Source organism: Temnothorax nylanderi, unplaced genomic scaffold (genome assembly GCF_030848795.1).
Source record: "Temnothorax nylanderi isolate EJ_2023f unplaced genomic scaffold, tnyl_v1.0 TNYL_tig0027_pilon, whole genome shotgun sequence".
Lineage (NCBI taxonomy): Eukaryota > Metazoa > Arthropoda > Insecta > Hymenoptera > Formicidae > Temnothorax > Temnothorax nylanderi.
The window spans coordinates 1383123-1397072 of NW_027249089.1; positions in this window are offsets into that span (position 1 = coordinate 1383123).

Here is a 13950-nt window from a genome sequence, read left to right on the forward strand (position 1 = left end):
TTCCATTTTTATAATAAAAGATGGTAAAACAGCATAGAACAGGTCGACCGGCAGAATAACACGAAAAATAACATCAGAGTTATAAAGCACAAAGAATATAAAAAATTTAAAGCAAACACGACAGCTTACAATTGTTGTTGAGGCCATAACAGTACCAAACAGTAATTCGTAAACATTTATTTAAAAAAACTGAAAACTTTGACCAGAAAAGCAATTTATATACATAAGTTGGTTCTTTACGTTGAAATACTTTTTCAAAGTATGCATGTTATCTTTCAGTATTCAAGTATCTAATTAAAATGCATCAGCTTTTCTGCGAAAATTATGTTTTTTGCAATTACAATCAATGGTGAATAGCACACAGATAGCAGTCTACTCTTTTAAATCATGGTTTTACAAATATGCAAAATTATAATTACACGAATACAAAGAATTTGATTGCAACGTCTACAACGATATGAAAGATGAGTGATGTCTTTTGAATAAGAGCCATCCGGAAAAAAGGAGACACGAAAGAGAAGTCATTTATTTATAAACAAGTATAAATTCGAAAGGTATACAGAAGGAAGATACACGGTAAGTCTGACCCCTATAATTTATAAAACATATATCGACATCGCATTGGCGCTCGATAATGCTATCGTCTACAGTTCATTTTTCACGATTCCGCATGTAAATTTCATAAATTTTATCGGAAATTTTCAACGTCTCGTGTACATGAACATTCCTTCTCGTCGCCGGGACGAAGGATTCACCTGTAAATGTCAGAGGTAGCACGACTTTCACGTCAGGGAAGAGAGTTTAATCACGGTGAGAGAGATCCACAAATTAGAAGTATACAGGGTGACAATCGTGAAGTTGCTGAAACTAAATAGTTTATTTTGTAATGAAAAATAAACAGAATTAAAAGTAAATTAATGAACGGAATAAAATAACTACTCTGCAAAACAATTCGTTTTTATTAGCATATATAATGCTAAAAAGAATATACATTTATAAACTTGTAAAAATAAACGTTAGAAATAAAAACAAAAAAGTTGCTGGTAGCACGGTTAACCCTTTCGCTCCTAACGCCGGCTATAGCCGGCATAGTCATAATGGTACTAACTCCGCTTGTAGCGTATTAAATACAAAGTTTAAAATAATAATAAAATATAATTTTAAATAATTATTGTTCTTATGTAAATTCCGTTTTATTTTTATGCTTGGAAAATTATATCTTTAATAACGAATCTTAGACAGTGGAGTCACACCTACAGAGCACCTCGTTGCTCCAAAGCGAACGACGCCGCCGCGCCGTAGCGGAAGGGTTAAAGTACGTTGCCGTACCAGCCGAATTGTTGGTCCTTTTGCATACTTGTATACCTTTATACATGTATATTCTTTTTGCTAATAAAAACAACGGGTTTCTTCTACAGTGATTTATTTTGTTCTACCCAATTGTTGCAAAATAACAGCTGTTTCGTTTCAGCAACTTCCCGATTGTCACCCAGTATGGTACGTACAATAATGTATGCTTTATGCTTTATGTGGAGCACCGGAGCGAAGTGTCCTCATGAGTTAATAATGACTAATAGCGCGATGGCAAATGAAGCTTGACAGATGCATGCGCGCATATAAGGCGATTTGACGACTCCATCGTACGTGTCCTGCGTGTCTAATGTAAACATCGGCGAGTTCGAGGAGGATTCTCTCGCATGTGTCATCGCGTGTGCGTAGTGCGTATCATAGTGCGGATCCTATTTCCGAAGTAATCTGCATTTCGGTACGTCTACCTTCCGCGTCTAGGATTCGCGTTTGAAATCCATCCACCGCGAGATACTCAATAGCGTCTGACAGCGCGCGCGGTGACATTTAACGTTTAATATATCACTTAGAAGATTTCTCAGGCCTGCGGGAGCGAAACGTCCCGATTTCTAACGAAATAAATAGGGACTCTATAAACATCCCGTACATGACTACGTATACCACATGGGTAAATACACGTGTTTACCCGACGTCGTTATCTGGGTCAGTTCAGGTCGTCGAATTTCGGGACCATTCGGAGGAAAGATCCCTCTAAGCGTTTTCGTTGTGTGAAAGAGGACTCCTCCTCGACTATTTATTACGCGCAGCGGAGAGAGCCGCTTCTGTGCACTTGTCTCAAATAAAATAGAAATAGAAATAACTGGCGGACTCTAGATCAGGACCAGCCGGCGGGCGAACGAAATCTACGAAACTCCCGCTTGTCTCCAAACTCTCTCACCGCTAAGTTAAATTACCTGAATATTCTACGGTGGAAACAGCTCCAACATTTAATTGCGTAAGCATTTACCAATGCTTTTTGTTGTTGGTCGGCGAATGAATTTATTCGCAGATTCGTAGGAACGTAGATTGCGCGCGAATGTAGAGAGAGAGAGAGAGAGAGAGAGAGAGAGAGAGAGAGAGAGAGAGAGAGAGAGAGAGAGAGAGAGAGAGAGAGAGAGAGAAAAGAAAAAGAGTAAAAGCGTGCGCAAATTAATGCGATAGAGCACGCGAATATATTAGAGACCATTTGTCCCGTAATAAAGGATAATGCTGCACATCCGTGTGTTATATCGCCCGGCCGGACAAGCGTTTTGCATTCTCGTATATATTTATAGCTCTCCACGCTTATAGGGAAGCGCACACATTCCGCCGTTAATGGGCAGTCGATTAAACTTCGTCGACAACCGCTTTCATTTTTCACCGCGCCGTTTCTTTCTTAATGGAGCGGCTCGACAACTCCGGGTCAAGTTTGTCGATCCGTCATGGGACGCGTATAGATGCACCCCACGAGTCCGCGATCCTCCCTCGAAAATCGGTATATAATCTAACTTTTGTCTCGCGACGTGAGAGTGAATTTTTGAGTTTGAAAACGAACTGTTGGCGGAAAACACTGCGCTGAGATATCTGGTTTGACAAATGATCGTGGAACCTGGAACGTGCTCAATTTGATATAGCCGAGCAGAGAAATCCTTTCACGATTCTATCCCCAGGTAAAACTTACGTCGGGATTAAAAATGTTTGGATCGCGTAGCAGTGTGCATATTTAATGGTTCAATTTTCGGTTAAACGATTCATTAATATATAATCGTACATTCGAAAAACGACATGCATCATTTATTTTCTCTTCCGCGATAAAATTCAAAGGGACAGTGAAATTAAATCTGGAATATTTTAGTTTATATTTTTAGCGCGAACGTAATTAGCGAAATGAAAGAGCGAATAATTGGCAACTTGTATACGGGCGATAGCCGTTGTATATTAAAGCAATTACACCTGTTTATATACGTGATTGTTTACGTAATCGATGATACTAGAGAAGGAATAATTTAATTGCATGGCGAAATTAATGCGCGAATAAAGCGATAAATTTTGTCTAATTATTGCAACGTTATGTTGTACGTGCCATCAAATTTATTGAAATTCAAACGTGACTGTCTAAGTTTCAATATTAGTGCTAATACGTGAGATAATCATTCCTAACTGTATAGTGCGATATTCTAATCTAATGGAACGTCTGCTCATTTGAAATCGTGAAAAGACCGCGCGGAAGTTGAAATTGAAGCTGTTATAGCCGCAAAGTATGGCACGCGGCAAAACCAAAAGGTGACCGAAATCGTCGAAGTTTTGAGAAAAAAAATTTCAACTCGCCTTTTGGAAACTTTTAATAGAACACCGGAGAATCGAACCGGAAGAGAAACTTCCAGCAAATTTACAGTTTTTCAGCGTAAAAACTGCGCTATCATAAAAAGAGAGCGGATAATTATAACGTCTTCCCGCAAACAAAGTTCTTTTATCAATCGATAAGAGAGATTTTATATTTATACTACTTTAAACGTACAAGTCTTATTGTTTTAATAAGTCTGTTTTAAAGCTAATAAGAGCAAGAGGGAAACTGCAAAATGTCAAAGCATTTGCATCTCGCAAACATTATACTCCTTGCTAATATAGTTCTTGTTCATAATCTTTCATTAATGTTATGAACCTTTGTCCTCATAAAAACTTTATAAAGAGTCGAGGGAAACGTTTTATTCATTATTACATTAAAAAAAAAAGATATAATTTCTGATAGTTTGGAAAAAATTCATTTATTAGCTACTAAAATCTATATGTATATTTTTGTAAAAAATAAATAAATAAAATACACGAATCGATTTGTAGTTTTGATTTAACATATTTAAATTTTGCGCATACGAAGATAGTCACAAAATAATATTGCAAGCTGAATTACAATTGTACATAAATGTTTAACAAAACGAAATTTTGTACATCTATAACGATTGAGAATAATCTTTAAATGTATGTTTATACGAAATACCGAGTAAAAAGAAATACTCAGGGTTTTTTTTTTTTAGAGGAGACCCGAGATCACAATTACAGAAATTGATGTAATTTCGTAAGAAATATAATAGGTACATATACATATAATATTTGAAGTAGGAAAAGTGCCGAATAAAAGAGTCCTCGGCAAATTTCTGTGCGCGGGAAGAGGAACATCGGGGAAACAAAAAGTTCTGAGGGAATCGAGCATCTGCGACAAATTACAGAGTGGTATTGTAAGAAGTACGGCGCCGGATCTTTGTTCCCCCGAAGGGAGAACGCTCATTAGGGAGCCTGTGGGAGCAGGTTGGCAGGCACGTGACTCGCATGCCTCGCAGGATTAATGCCAATTTAATACATATTTCCATGGCTGCTACATACAGGGAACGTGGCCATTTTTCCTGCCCGTTCGATCTGTCGCAGATAGCGACCCGTCGCTGTCGTCGGCTGTGGCCTCGGTGGACGCCTACAAGCGCGGTAGGCGGTAGGGGTGGTGTGCGTTCTATCTAATAATAAATAAATAATGCGCCACGCGCCATCCGGGGCGCGGCAAATCGGATCAACGAACGGCCGGATGATTCCCTTTTCGAGACGGAGCCTCGATAATAAAAGGCTACCGATGGGCAAATAGAGGCAAAAGGGGGCAGCGGATCGCGGGTTTTTTTTTATTTTTTCCCTCTTCCCTCTTTTTTCATTAGAGGGAAAAATATTCTATAAAAAAAAAAATGTTACCGGCGATCTCTAGGATCTGTAAAAGAGGCCTCTTCACAGAGGCGTTTCACGCCCGGCGAGTTCAATCGCCAGGCTTCATCCTGCGGATCGATCGGTCGTACGCTCGATCGCGTCCACGTCGGCAAGTTCTCCGTGAGCCTCCCTTGTTTACACCCTTCCTCCTTTTTGCTCCCATCGTTGTGTAAAAAAGGCTATGACGCGTCCGCGCGCGCACACGGGCGACGCGTTTTAAAGATAAAATTATCTCTTTACCGTATTACGTCGCAACTCAGCTTCGACCGAGCGAAACAAACATGCCTTCGATGCAAATATCGATATTATTTTCCAGGTATTTTTACGATCGCGCTAGAGAGGAGGCCTCGTTTCTCTTTCTAAAAACCGGCATATTTTTTCCTACTTCTTTCTACCTTCTTTCTACTTTTTACTTTTCCATTTTCTTTCTATTTTGTACATACCCAATTTAAACGTTACATCAAGACTGACTACATTATCTCGATTTCGATATATATATATATATTATATATATATATTTAAAAAATCGCTACATAAAACGAATACAAAACATATTTTCTGAAAAAATTAAAATACTTTATAATTATTGCCATATATATTTATGCTGCAACATTATTTTCTTTTGCTTTCATACATGTCGGTTTTTTTCGTATAACGGATCGTTTCAAGATTATTTTTAATCATTGTCTGAAGATAATTAATAAAAAGAGCTTTTTTCATTAAATGTTTATATTTGTGAGTCTACTCGCAATTATCTTTATATGTACAAATTTTAGATACGTATGAAAAGATAATACAAGAGTACTCTAGGAATTAATTAAATTTGCGATTATTCCTTTGTATTTTTGCTGTTTGAGCTGTTTCATTGTTTCCTCTTGTTTTTTACGCTTTGCTCTTCTGCACACAGTAAACTTTCACATCGTATCGTGTGGTTAATCGATCCGTCCATCCATCCATCCATCTGATCGCGCTCTGAAAGCGCATCGCACTCTCGCGCATTTCTGCCTTTGTTTAGCGCAACTCTCCCTGGATTTTCCATCTGTTATTCCGTTAAAACTTTCCTCTTTCAACACGACTCTCGTGCTGAGGAAACTTGGGTGCTCGACTGCTTCGTTTTGGTTCGTACCGCGCGATTTCGCGCACCGTGTGCTCTCATTTCCCTTTCCTCACCTTTCTCCGCCCCTCGCCGTGCGCCGCGCCGACTTGAAATTAGCAGTCGTAAGGATTACATCTAACGTACCCTGCATTACGACCTTCGATATATCCAGTAAAGTAACCGCCGCTGATTAAACGACTTTATTGGCAGCGGAGGATACGACTTCCCCTTGGATCTCCTTATCCGTCCGCTTTTAACACTTCTCATTTACTTTCCGTTTTACGTGCTTTCGTTAGTCGTCTGCTGACGTGGGAAAATTTTTTACTTCCCGTTTTATTCATCCGCGCGTTTTCTCGCAATTGTGCAACTTCCCGGGACGGCCGTCGCGAGTACATTCTCAGTTTCGATATTTGGTTTCTCTCACGTTTTTCCTTTCTCTCTCATTGCACTTTTTCCTTCCGATTCTTCTCTTATTTCGGTCCGATTCGTTTACCGTATCCTCGGAATCTTTTTCTCCCATTTTTCATCAGCGTCTTAGAATAAGCACTTTCTTCCTCTAGAAACATGTAAGATTTTGCTCGGCCCTTTTGCGCCGCAACTTAAATTAATGCTCCATAAGGAATTTTAAATTTATTTCGAGCAGCCCCTCGGCCACAGTTCCAATCAGTCCGTGACAGCGCTTATTAAGCTGCCCTTCATATTTTTAATTCATTTATATTTCACACTAGAACCTTCCGTATCACGCTTTGTTAGATCGATATCAGAGAGAAGACGAAAAAAAAGCAACATATCTCACATGATATATTATTCCAAAATATTTTTATTTGCTAAAAATGTTTCATTTTTGTATTGCTGAAATTACATAAAAGGTACGAGAGAAGAAATATTTCCCAATAAAAAACAGACTTTTGTGTTTGTATTTCCGAAATAAAAAAGTGCGATATGTGTGCATTTTGGTTAACATCATCGGACCATTTATCTTCTCATCTTTTTCTTAACAAAAAGTAATATAAAAAAATAACTTTTTTTAAAACAAAAGGAGAAAGAAATACAATAAAAACCCAATTTGTTGCGATCATCTAATTATTGATTTTGTAAACTGGAGACCGATAATTTTACAATTAACTTTTTTTTAAGCTTTTATTCACTTTTGTAATTCGGATTACCTTATCGCTTCATGTATTCGCGGTATTTACAAACTGTAAAGACAATAAAGAAATAGCAAGCTGTTTACGTATCCGTTTCCACAGAACGAAATAGAGAATGCAAAGAGACCGATAATGCTCGATTCGCTTCTCTGTTGTCTCAGCGTATTTGCGGTGTAGCAAACTGCGAGAGCTACCATCTCATTCTGCCTACGTTTAGATGAATACCGCTGACGAGCGCATTCGGTTCTCCCTCCCGTCAATTGTCTCGCGAATATTCGCAATTGCGATTATAAGTGCGGATAAATCGGTTTCCTTTTAATCGATTTATCGGTGCGTTATATCCGCGGGACGAGACGGGAGTTATCGGACACGAGCCGATTTCGAATCAAATGGAGCGCCTCGGGAAATCGAAGGGTTCACGCTGCGAATCGAAAAGGCACGGTAATAGAAGCGAACAGAGGTATTTACTTTCCTCGTGCTGCGTCTGAACTTGTTCATGTCAGTTTGTGGGTCGCGGGTGCACCTTCCGAGAAGCGACGATAAATCGGTGGCCGAAGAATTAAACGAGGAACGAAGTTTTCTTTACGAGAAGGAGATAATTGAAATTTTAATGATACAAGTGGAAAATACGAGATAAAGAAAAGAATGTAAGAAAATAGTTTATTTTGATATAAAATTTTTTATGAGATATTTAATACTACAATTTAGATAGTTCAAAAGAAATAGCGTTTAATTTAATTTTAATATAGAAGAAAGCATTCTGGTATATAGACAAGAAATATATTTTGTTCCATTTACTGAATATGCTAATTAATTAAAGCACAATATATGTCATGATTATGTGCAATGTATTATACAACAATTGAGTTAATTGTAAGATTAAGAATGATTGAATCAGGTCAATTAACTTACTTACAGTTAATTGGATCGTGATTTATGTCGATTTACACACACAAATGCTTCGTACACGAATCTGTTAACTGCTAACTGAATTAATTATTAACTCGGTGATCGAAGTAGCTTATTGAGATAGCATTAACATAAACAATTAACCCGCCGTATCTGTGTAGATACAGCGTAGTGAGATTCGTGATTAATCGGTTAGGAGAGCTGCAGTTCTCTCATCGGATTGCATTAATAAAGACAGTGCACTTAGGAACCGCTACAAGAGCCCGCTTAACCTACATATTAGCAGCAGCAATATGATAATTGTTATCGCGCTTCGTCAGAAGAAAGTACTTGAAAACAAAGTGATTTAAGTGATCGGGAAAAGAAGGACAACCGCAACTAAAGAAAATATTAAGTCGCAACATTTTCAAGATCTAATTTGATTTTGTAATTTTAAAGATGCTGTGCAAAAGAACGTTCTCGCGATAATACATGAGAGTGATTGGCACATATATTAATTTTAAATGGAAGGTACATGAGATTCATTTAAGCGGAATTATGATTTTATGCCAGCTGTCAGAAATGCGTCGGGGGACGTTTCGGAATCGTTTACTTCGACCCAATTGCCATATCGATTTGACACGGAACGACCTCGTGATCGCGATTACGATAACCACGGCCGCTACCTGAGAGCACTATGAGACTTCAAAAACGGAAAACGCCTAGATCACATTTCCTCCCGCGATCCTTTCTTCGCGCGAAAGGAAACGCAATTTTTCCTACGTATATTTCCATCCATCCCATGCGATGCGCAGTACGGTCCAATGATAATATCCATAAAAATGATCAGTATTCCGAACGAAACGCCGCGCCATCGACTAATCAGGGCGAGCTGGCAATGTGGCGTACAACCTATTAAAAATAACGTTCTCCGACTTGTTCATGAGAAACGCAAACGGCGCGAGCAGATAGCCGTAAAATGTCAATAAATTAATAAGCCAATCCGCCGTCTCTTTCCCCTTTTAGAGAGTGGGATGGTCCGGAGGAGAGAGAGGCAGAGCAGGACGGAGAGAAAAAGGGAAAAGAGAGAAGCGAGGGCTTTTACGGAGTAAATAGTAACCGCGCGCGCGAAGACGACGCTCGAAGGCTCGCTCGGCTGAACTTGCGGGCCTATTCTCGTAGCCGTCGTTTGCTAATTCATGCGAGGATACTTCGTCGCAACTCTTATTCGTTCCACTCAGTAAATTGCTAAGCAAATTACTCACGCCTCTGATGAAAGCGAGGCGTTGCTCGGCTGCGCGTTTGATTAGCGCTTGGTCGACCTTATCTAAGTTATCCCTTAGGTGCTGTCAGGCGTCCAGGTGTCTTTATACCTCTCACACTCCATTTCTCGATCAGCCACGAATACACGTGGTCCCTCCCCTCGCCTTTCTCATGCTATTCTCTCGCGCCACCTCCTCTCCCTCTCTCTCGCCCTCGGCGCCCCTTTTTCTCCCTTAACGGAGGCTTTATAACCACGCGCTCGCGAACCCTTTGCGATTCCGAGCGTCTCTCGGTTCTGCGATATTTACGGGGAATTTAACTTTCGCGTGTTTACGTCGAACATCCAGCCGCTTTGACCAACGAGCACCCTTATTGGATTGGATATACCGGTAGAATCGCTCGTCGTCCACGTAAAACGGAAACGCGGCGCGTCGTAGTTCTCCGTGGTTGAAAAATGAGGCGGGCGAAAGCGCGAAATAAATCGAAACGCTAAAATGCAAATTAAGCACACACAATGCAACGGCCACTTCGCTTCCGCCCCGTCGTTCCGCGCGCGAGTGCGCGCCTCCGGGATTCCAGTTTCTTTATGTACTTCTTGATGCTCCACTTTAACTCCTCCATTATGCTCGAAGTAGAATCGACCTCATTTTATCCTATCGTCCCATTCAACTGATGCGGTCGAACGCTTCGAGCTCCTCCAGCGTAAATAGCACAAATTCACCCCTCCCGGAGAGGCGGGGATTTATTCGGTTCCGCCGAGGGGTGCCTTCTTGACAATCAAGATATCGATGGAAAATCGGACGATTAATTAAGTAGCGTCCATAACGCTGCGCGTCTTCGTTATCCTTACGGATCATTCGAGGCACACATTCCAAACGATCGCTCGTCCTGACTGCACAAGTAACGGTTCACGGTTCGATCCGGAGCACCACTCGAGCCTTGGTACTCTCACCCTCTGGCCTTCGCTTTCAATCTGCAATTAATTAAAATGGAAGATTTCCGTTCCGTTTATCCATTGCGGACCATCACGGAAACGTCACGGTTTCACGTTCATATATGCAGGAGCGGCGGAACACCGGCGATTCGGGAAAGGGATTGGTAACCCCGCGGGATCGCAGATATCGAACTTTTTAATCCCGCGGGAGAACCGCTGCCGCGGCAGCAGTTTCGAGAGCGGCTATCGTTCTCGTCACGTATGGACGTTCCACCGGGTCGCGCCGCGAGTTTCTCCGTTTTTCTCGCACGTCGGACACGGCGGATTTTCGTGTAAAAGTCCGATTCCGATATGATTTTCGAATCGTCCTCTGCGAATCAGAAACTGAACGGAATATATTATAGGTACGTTCTTTTTTTTTTTATTTGTTCAAGCTGATACCTTCGGCTTGATGTCCAACTTTTGATTCTACTCTGCAACTTTCGACTTCGCACTTTAACGATAACGTACTAGGTTGGTGCACAAGCTGCATCATATCTGTCAAATAAACTTGCAAACAAAATTGAAGCAAAATTGCTGCCCCGTTATATTCTCTTTTTTATCCATAGATAAATTTTTCAATTTTTTTTGGTTAAAGAACTAAACTTTCTAACTTTATCTAATCCAAACTTTGATGAAAAAATTATAAACTTTTACATTAACTTAATATTAATTATCTTGATTATCTTAAAACTGAACATGTAGAATTATTGATATTTTAATTTTAAATAAAAGAGTTGATAAATATTTTCCACTCATACACAATTAATATTCTCTTCAGCAGAAAAAGAAATAATTAGAATCACATATCAATAAACAAACTTTGGCTTTGGTAAAGCTTTGGTCATATTTCCAAAATATTTAATTATTTTAAAAATATTATTCTAATTATTACTGAACAATACTGTACAATAGAAGCAATTAATGCTATTCATCTTACAGAAAGTAAACTTTCGTAGATAATTCACTCATACATTATAATTATCTGTTCTCTTTAATAGAATTCCAAAAGAAAATTACGTGATGGTAAATATAAACTTTAACTCGAAAAAATGTACTAACCGTTTTAATATATAATTTTGTTCGATAAATTTAGGAATAGCTATCCAAATTTTAAGTGTTTATATGTACTACATCTCTGCGTAATTGTTATAAAATGTTAAATTATAGATTTTACGATAAGATTTAAGAATTAGCACATTAAGTAACTTAATATAGAAAAATAAAAATGTAGTAGTTATAATAATAGTAAAGATATATTTATACTATTTTGGAATTACAAAGCACTTTTACATTTCACACGATTTTTACGCTTTATCCATCTTACATAGCACCTCAATAAATAAAATTACTTAATCTGCCTTAACTTAATTATTCCGACCTAATTCTACCCTTAATTTCTTTTTCTGTATCACGGTGCTCATGCACCCTCGCGTAAAGTAATCATGAGTGAATTATTTATCACGCTATTTGCAAAGGTCTGGTAATTCATGCCTAGCAAGAAAGAGGACCGCGGATTTTTTTAATTACATTCCACCGTTGAATTATTTATTCTATTTCGTCATGCAGTCTATATAGCGAAGATATTAAGGAGTTGAGGAAATTTTAACGCTATTCGAAACCATCTCGGGAAGCGGACGTTCAAGTTATTCCGCGTTGCATTCCCGCTGCATTCTAAAAATCCAAGTAAAATATTTTCGGAACCGCGATCTCGGAAACCACAAACCCGCAGCGAAACGAACAATACAGAACGAAATATCTCGCGCAACATCTCGCATCAAAATTCCCACTATCGTACGTTTCCACCCCGCATCTCCCGCCGCGAATTCGTCAAAACGTCCACGTCCGCGGGTAAGTTTTCTCCGTTTTTCACGACGGCCGTAACGTGGACATTGCCATGGACGAGCCGTTATGCGTACGTGGCGATGGAATACACGACGGAATCGGCGGAAAAATGAGGCGGAAAGGAAAAAACGAGCGCGACGAGAGTAATATGTTGCACGGGCAGTGGCGCGGCGGGACGCGCGGTGGTGAGAAGACGGAATGGGGATAAAGAGAAAACAACGAGGGCACACACACAGGGCGCGGAGGGCGCAGCCTCGGCGCGGCGCGGCGCGGCGCGGCGCGGCGCGGCGCGGCGCGGCGAGGCACGAGGGTGTTAACTGTCCTTTGAGTCTCGTCGGCTGGAACATCTCACCCGTGCAACAACGTCTCACTCGGTCCATGGGTTCTCCGGCTGTATGTGGCGCGTGTATGGTCGAGCTGCGACGGCCAAGCCAGAGCGGCATGGTCGGCTGCCTCGTAAAAAGGCATTTTCGCAGCTCCACTTGCGCCCAAAATGGCGGACACATCGGCTCCCGGGGGCCGTGTAAGCATCGTGTAACGACATACCTGATTACCCCTAGTGACCAGTGAGCCGAGCGTGTGTTCCCCCCGCCGTTCCCTTCCGCCCCCCCCCCCCATCGAGAGCCCTCGGTATGCCTCGGTAAGTCGTTAAGAACGCACCTCGTTGGGCTCCAGCCTCCGTATCATCGCCGCTGACTGTCCAGTCTTCCGTGGCATATAATCGCCTGTATTATTAGCGATGTGGTGGCCCTTGCGCAAAACGGACCGACCCTCGGCGCGTCTGTAAATACATCGCGCCGTTTACGCCATCGTCGTAAGCAGATTGAAGGTATATATCCTCGATGTTATTATCGTGATACGTTATATGAACGCGCCGTACGCGTGCACCGACTCAAGATTTCGCTAATAAATTGAAACTTCTTTCTCTCTGTCTGTGTGGTCTGCGATTTGGAAGCCGCACGAGTTGCAGCTACAAAAGCTAATTCCAAAACGGTAAATCATATATGATCAATTATATTATTCTGTGATATTAAAATCATTGAAGTTGTCACCTGAAAGTAATGTTTTTATTTTACGATTTGTCAAAGTTTTCGTTTGAGTTATATACAGTATAGAATATTAAATATTTATATAATTATAATATTATACATTGTATTATATACGTAGCACAATATGTATAAAAATATATATGTATATAAATTTATTCAGGGATCAGTTTTACATTATTGCGTAAGCTTGCCCCTTTATGCGTGGCGTGCGGTAGCGCGGACTTGCTTACAATACCGATCGCGCCATTATTTATAATGTACTTGTTTATAATTAATGCAAATATCGTAATGATGCATTCACACACGATATATAGATAAACACCACCGAGTTCTCGTGCCAATATACGCTTGTGGAATACACACTTTGATGAATATCATAAATATATGTAGATTTAATATCATATTATACATATCTATGGCTGCAAAAGCAATATTTGCGGAAGACATTAATATTTACTACGCGTTCATGCTCCGCATTATAATTTTACATTAAAATGATACTTCGATACGTATTTTCCGCGCCGAAGTCATAAAAAATTAAACAGGACGAAACCGTATCCGATACGTACTAACAGTAACCAATCCAGGCCCCATGATCAACATGAATCGGCGAGTTGCAAG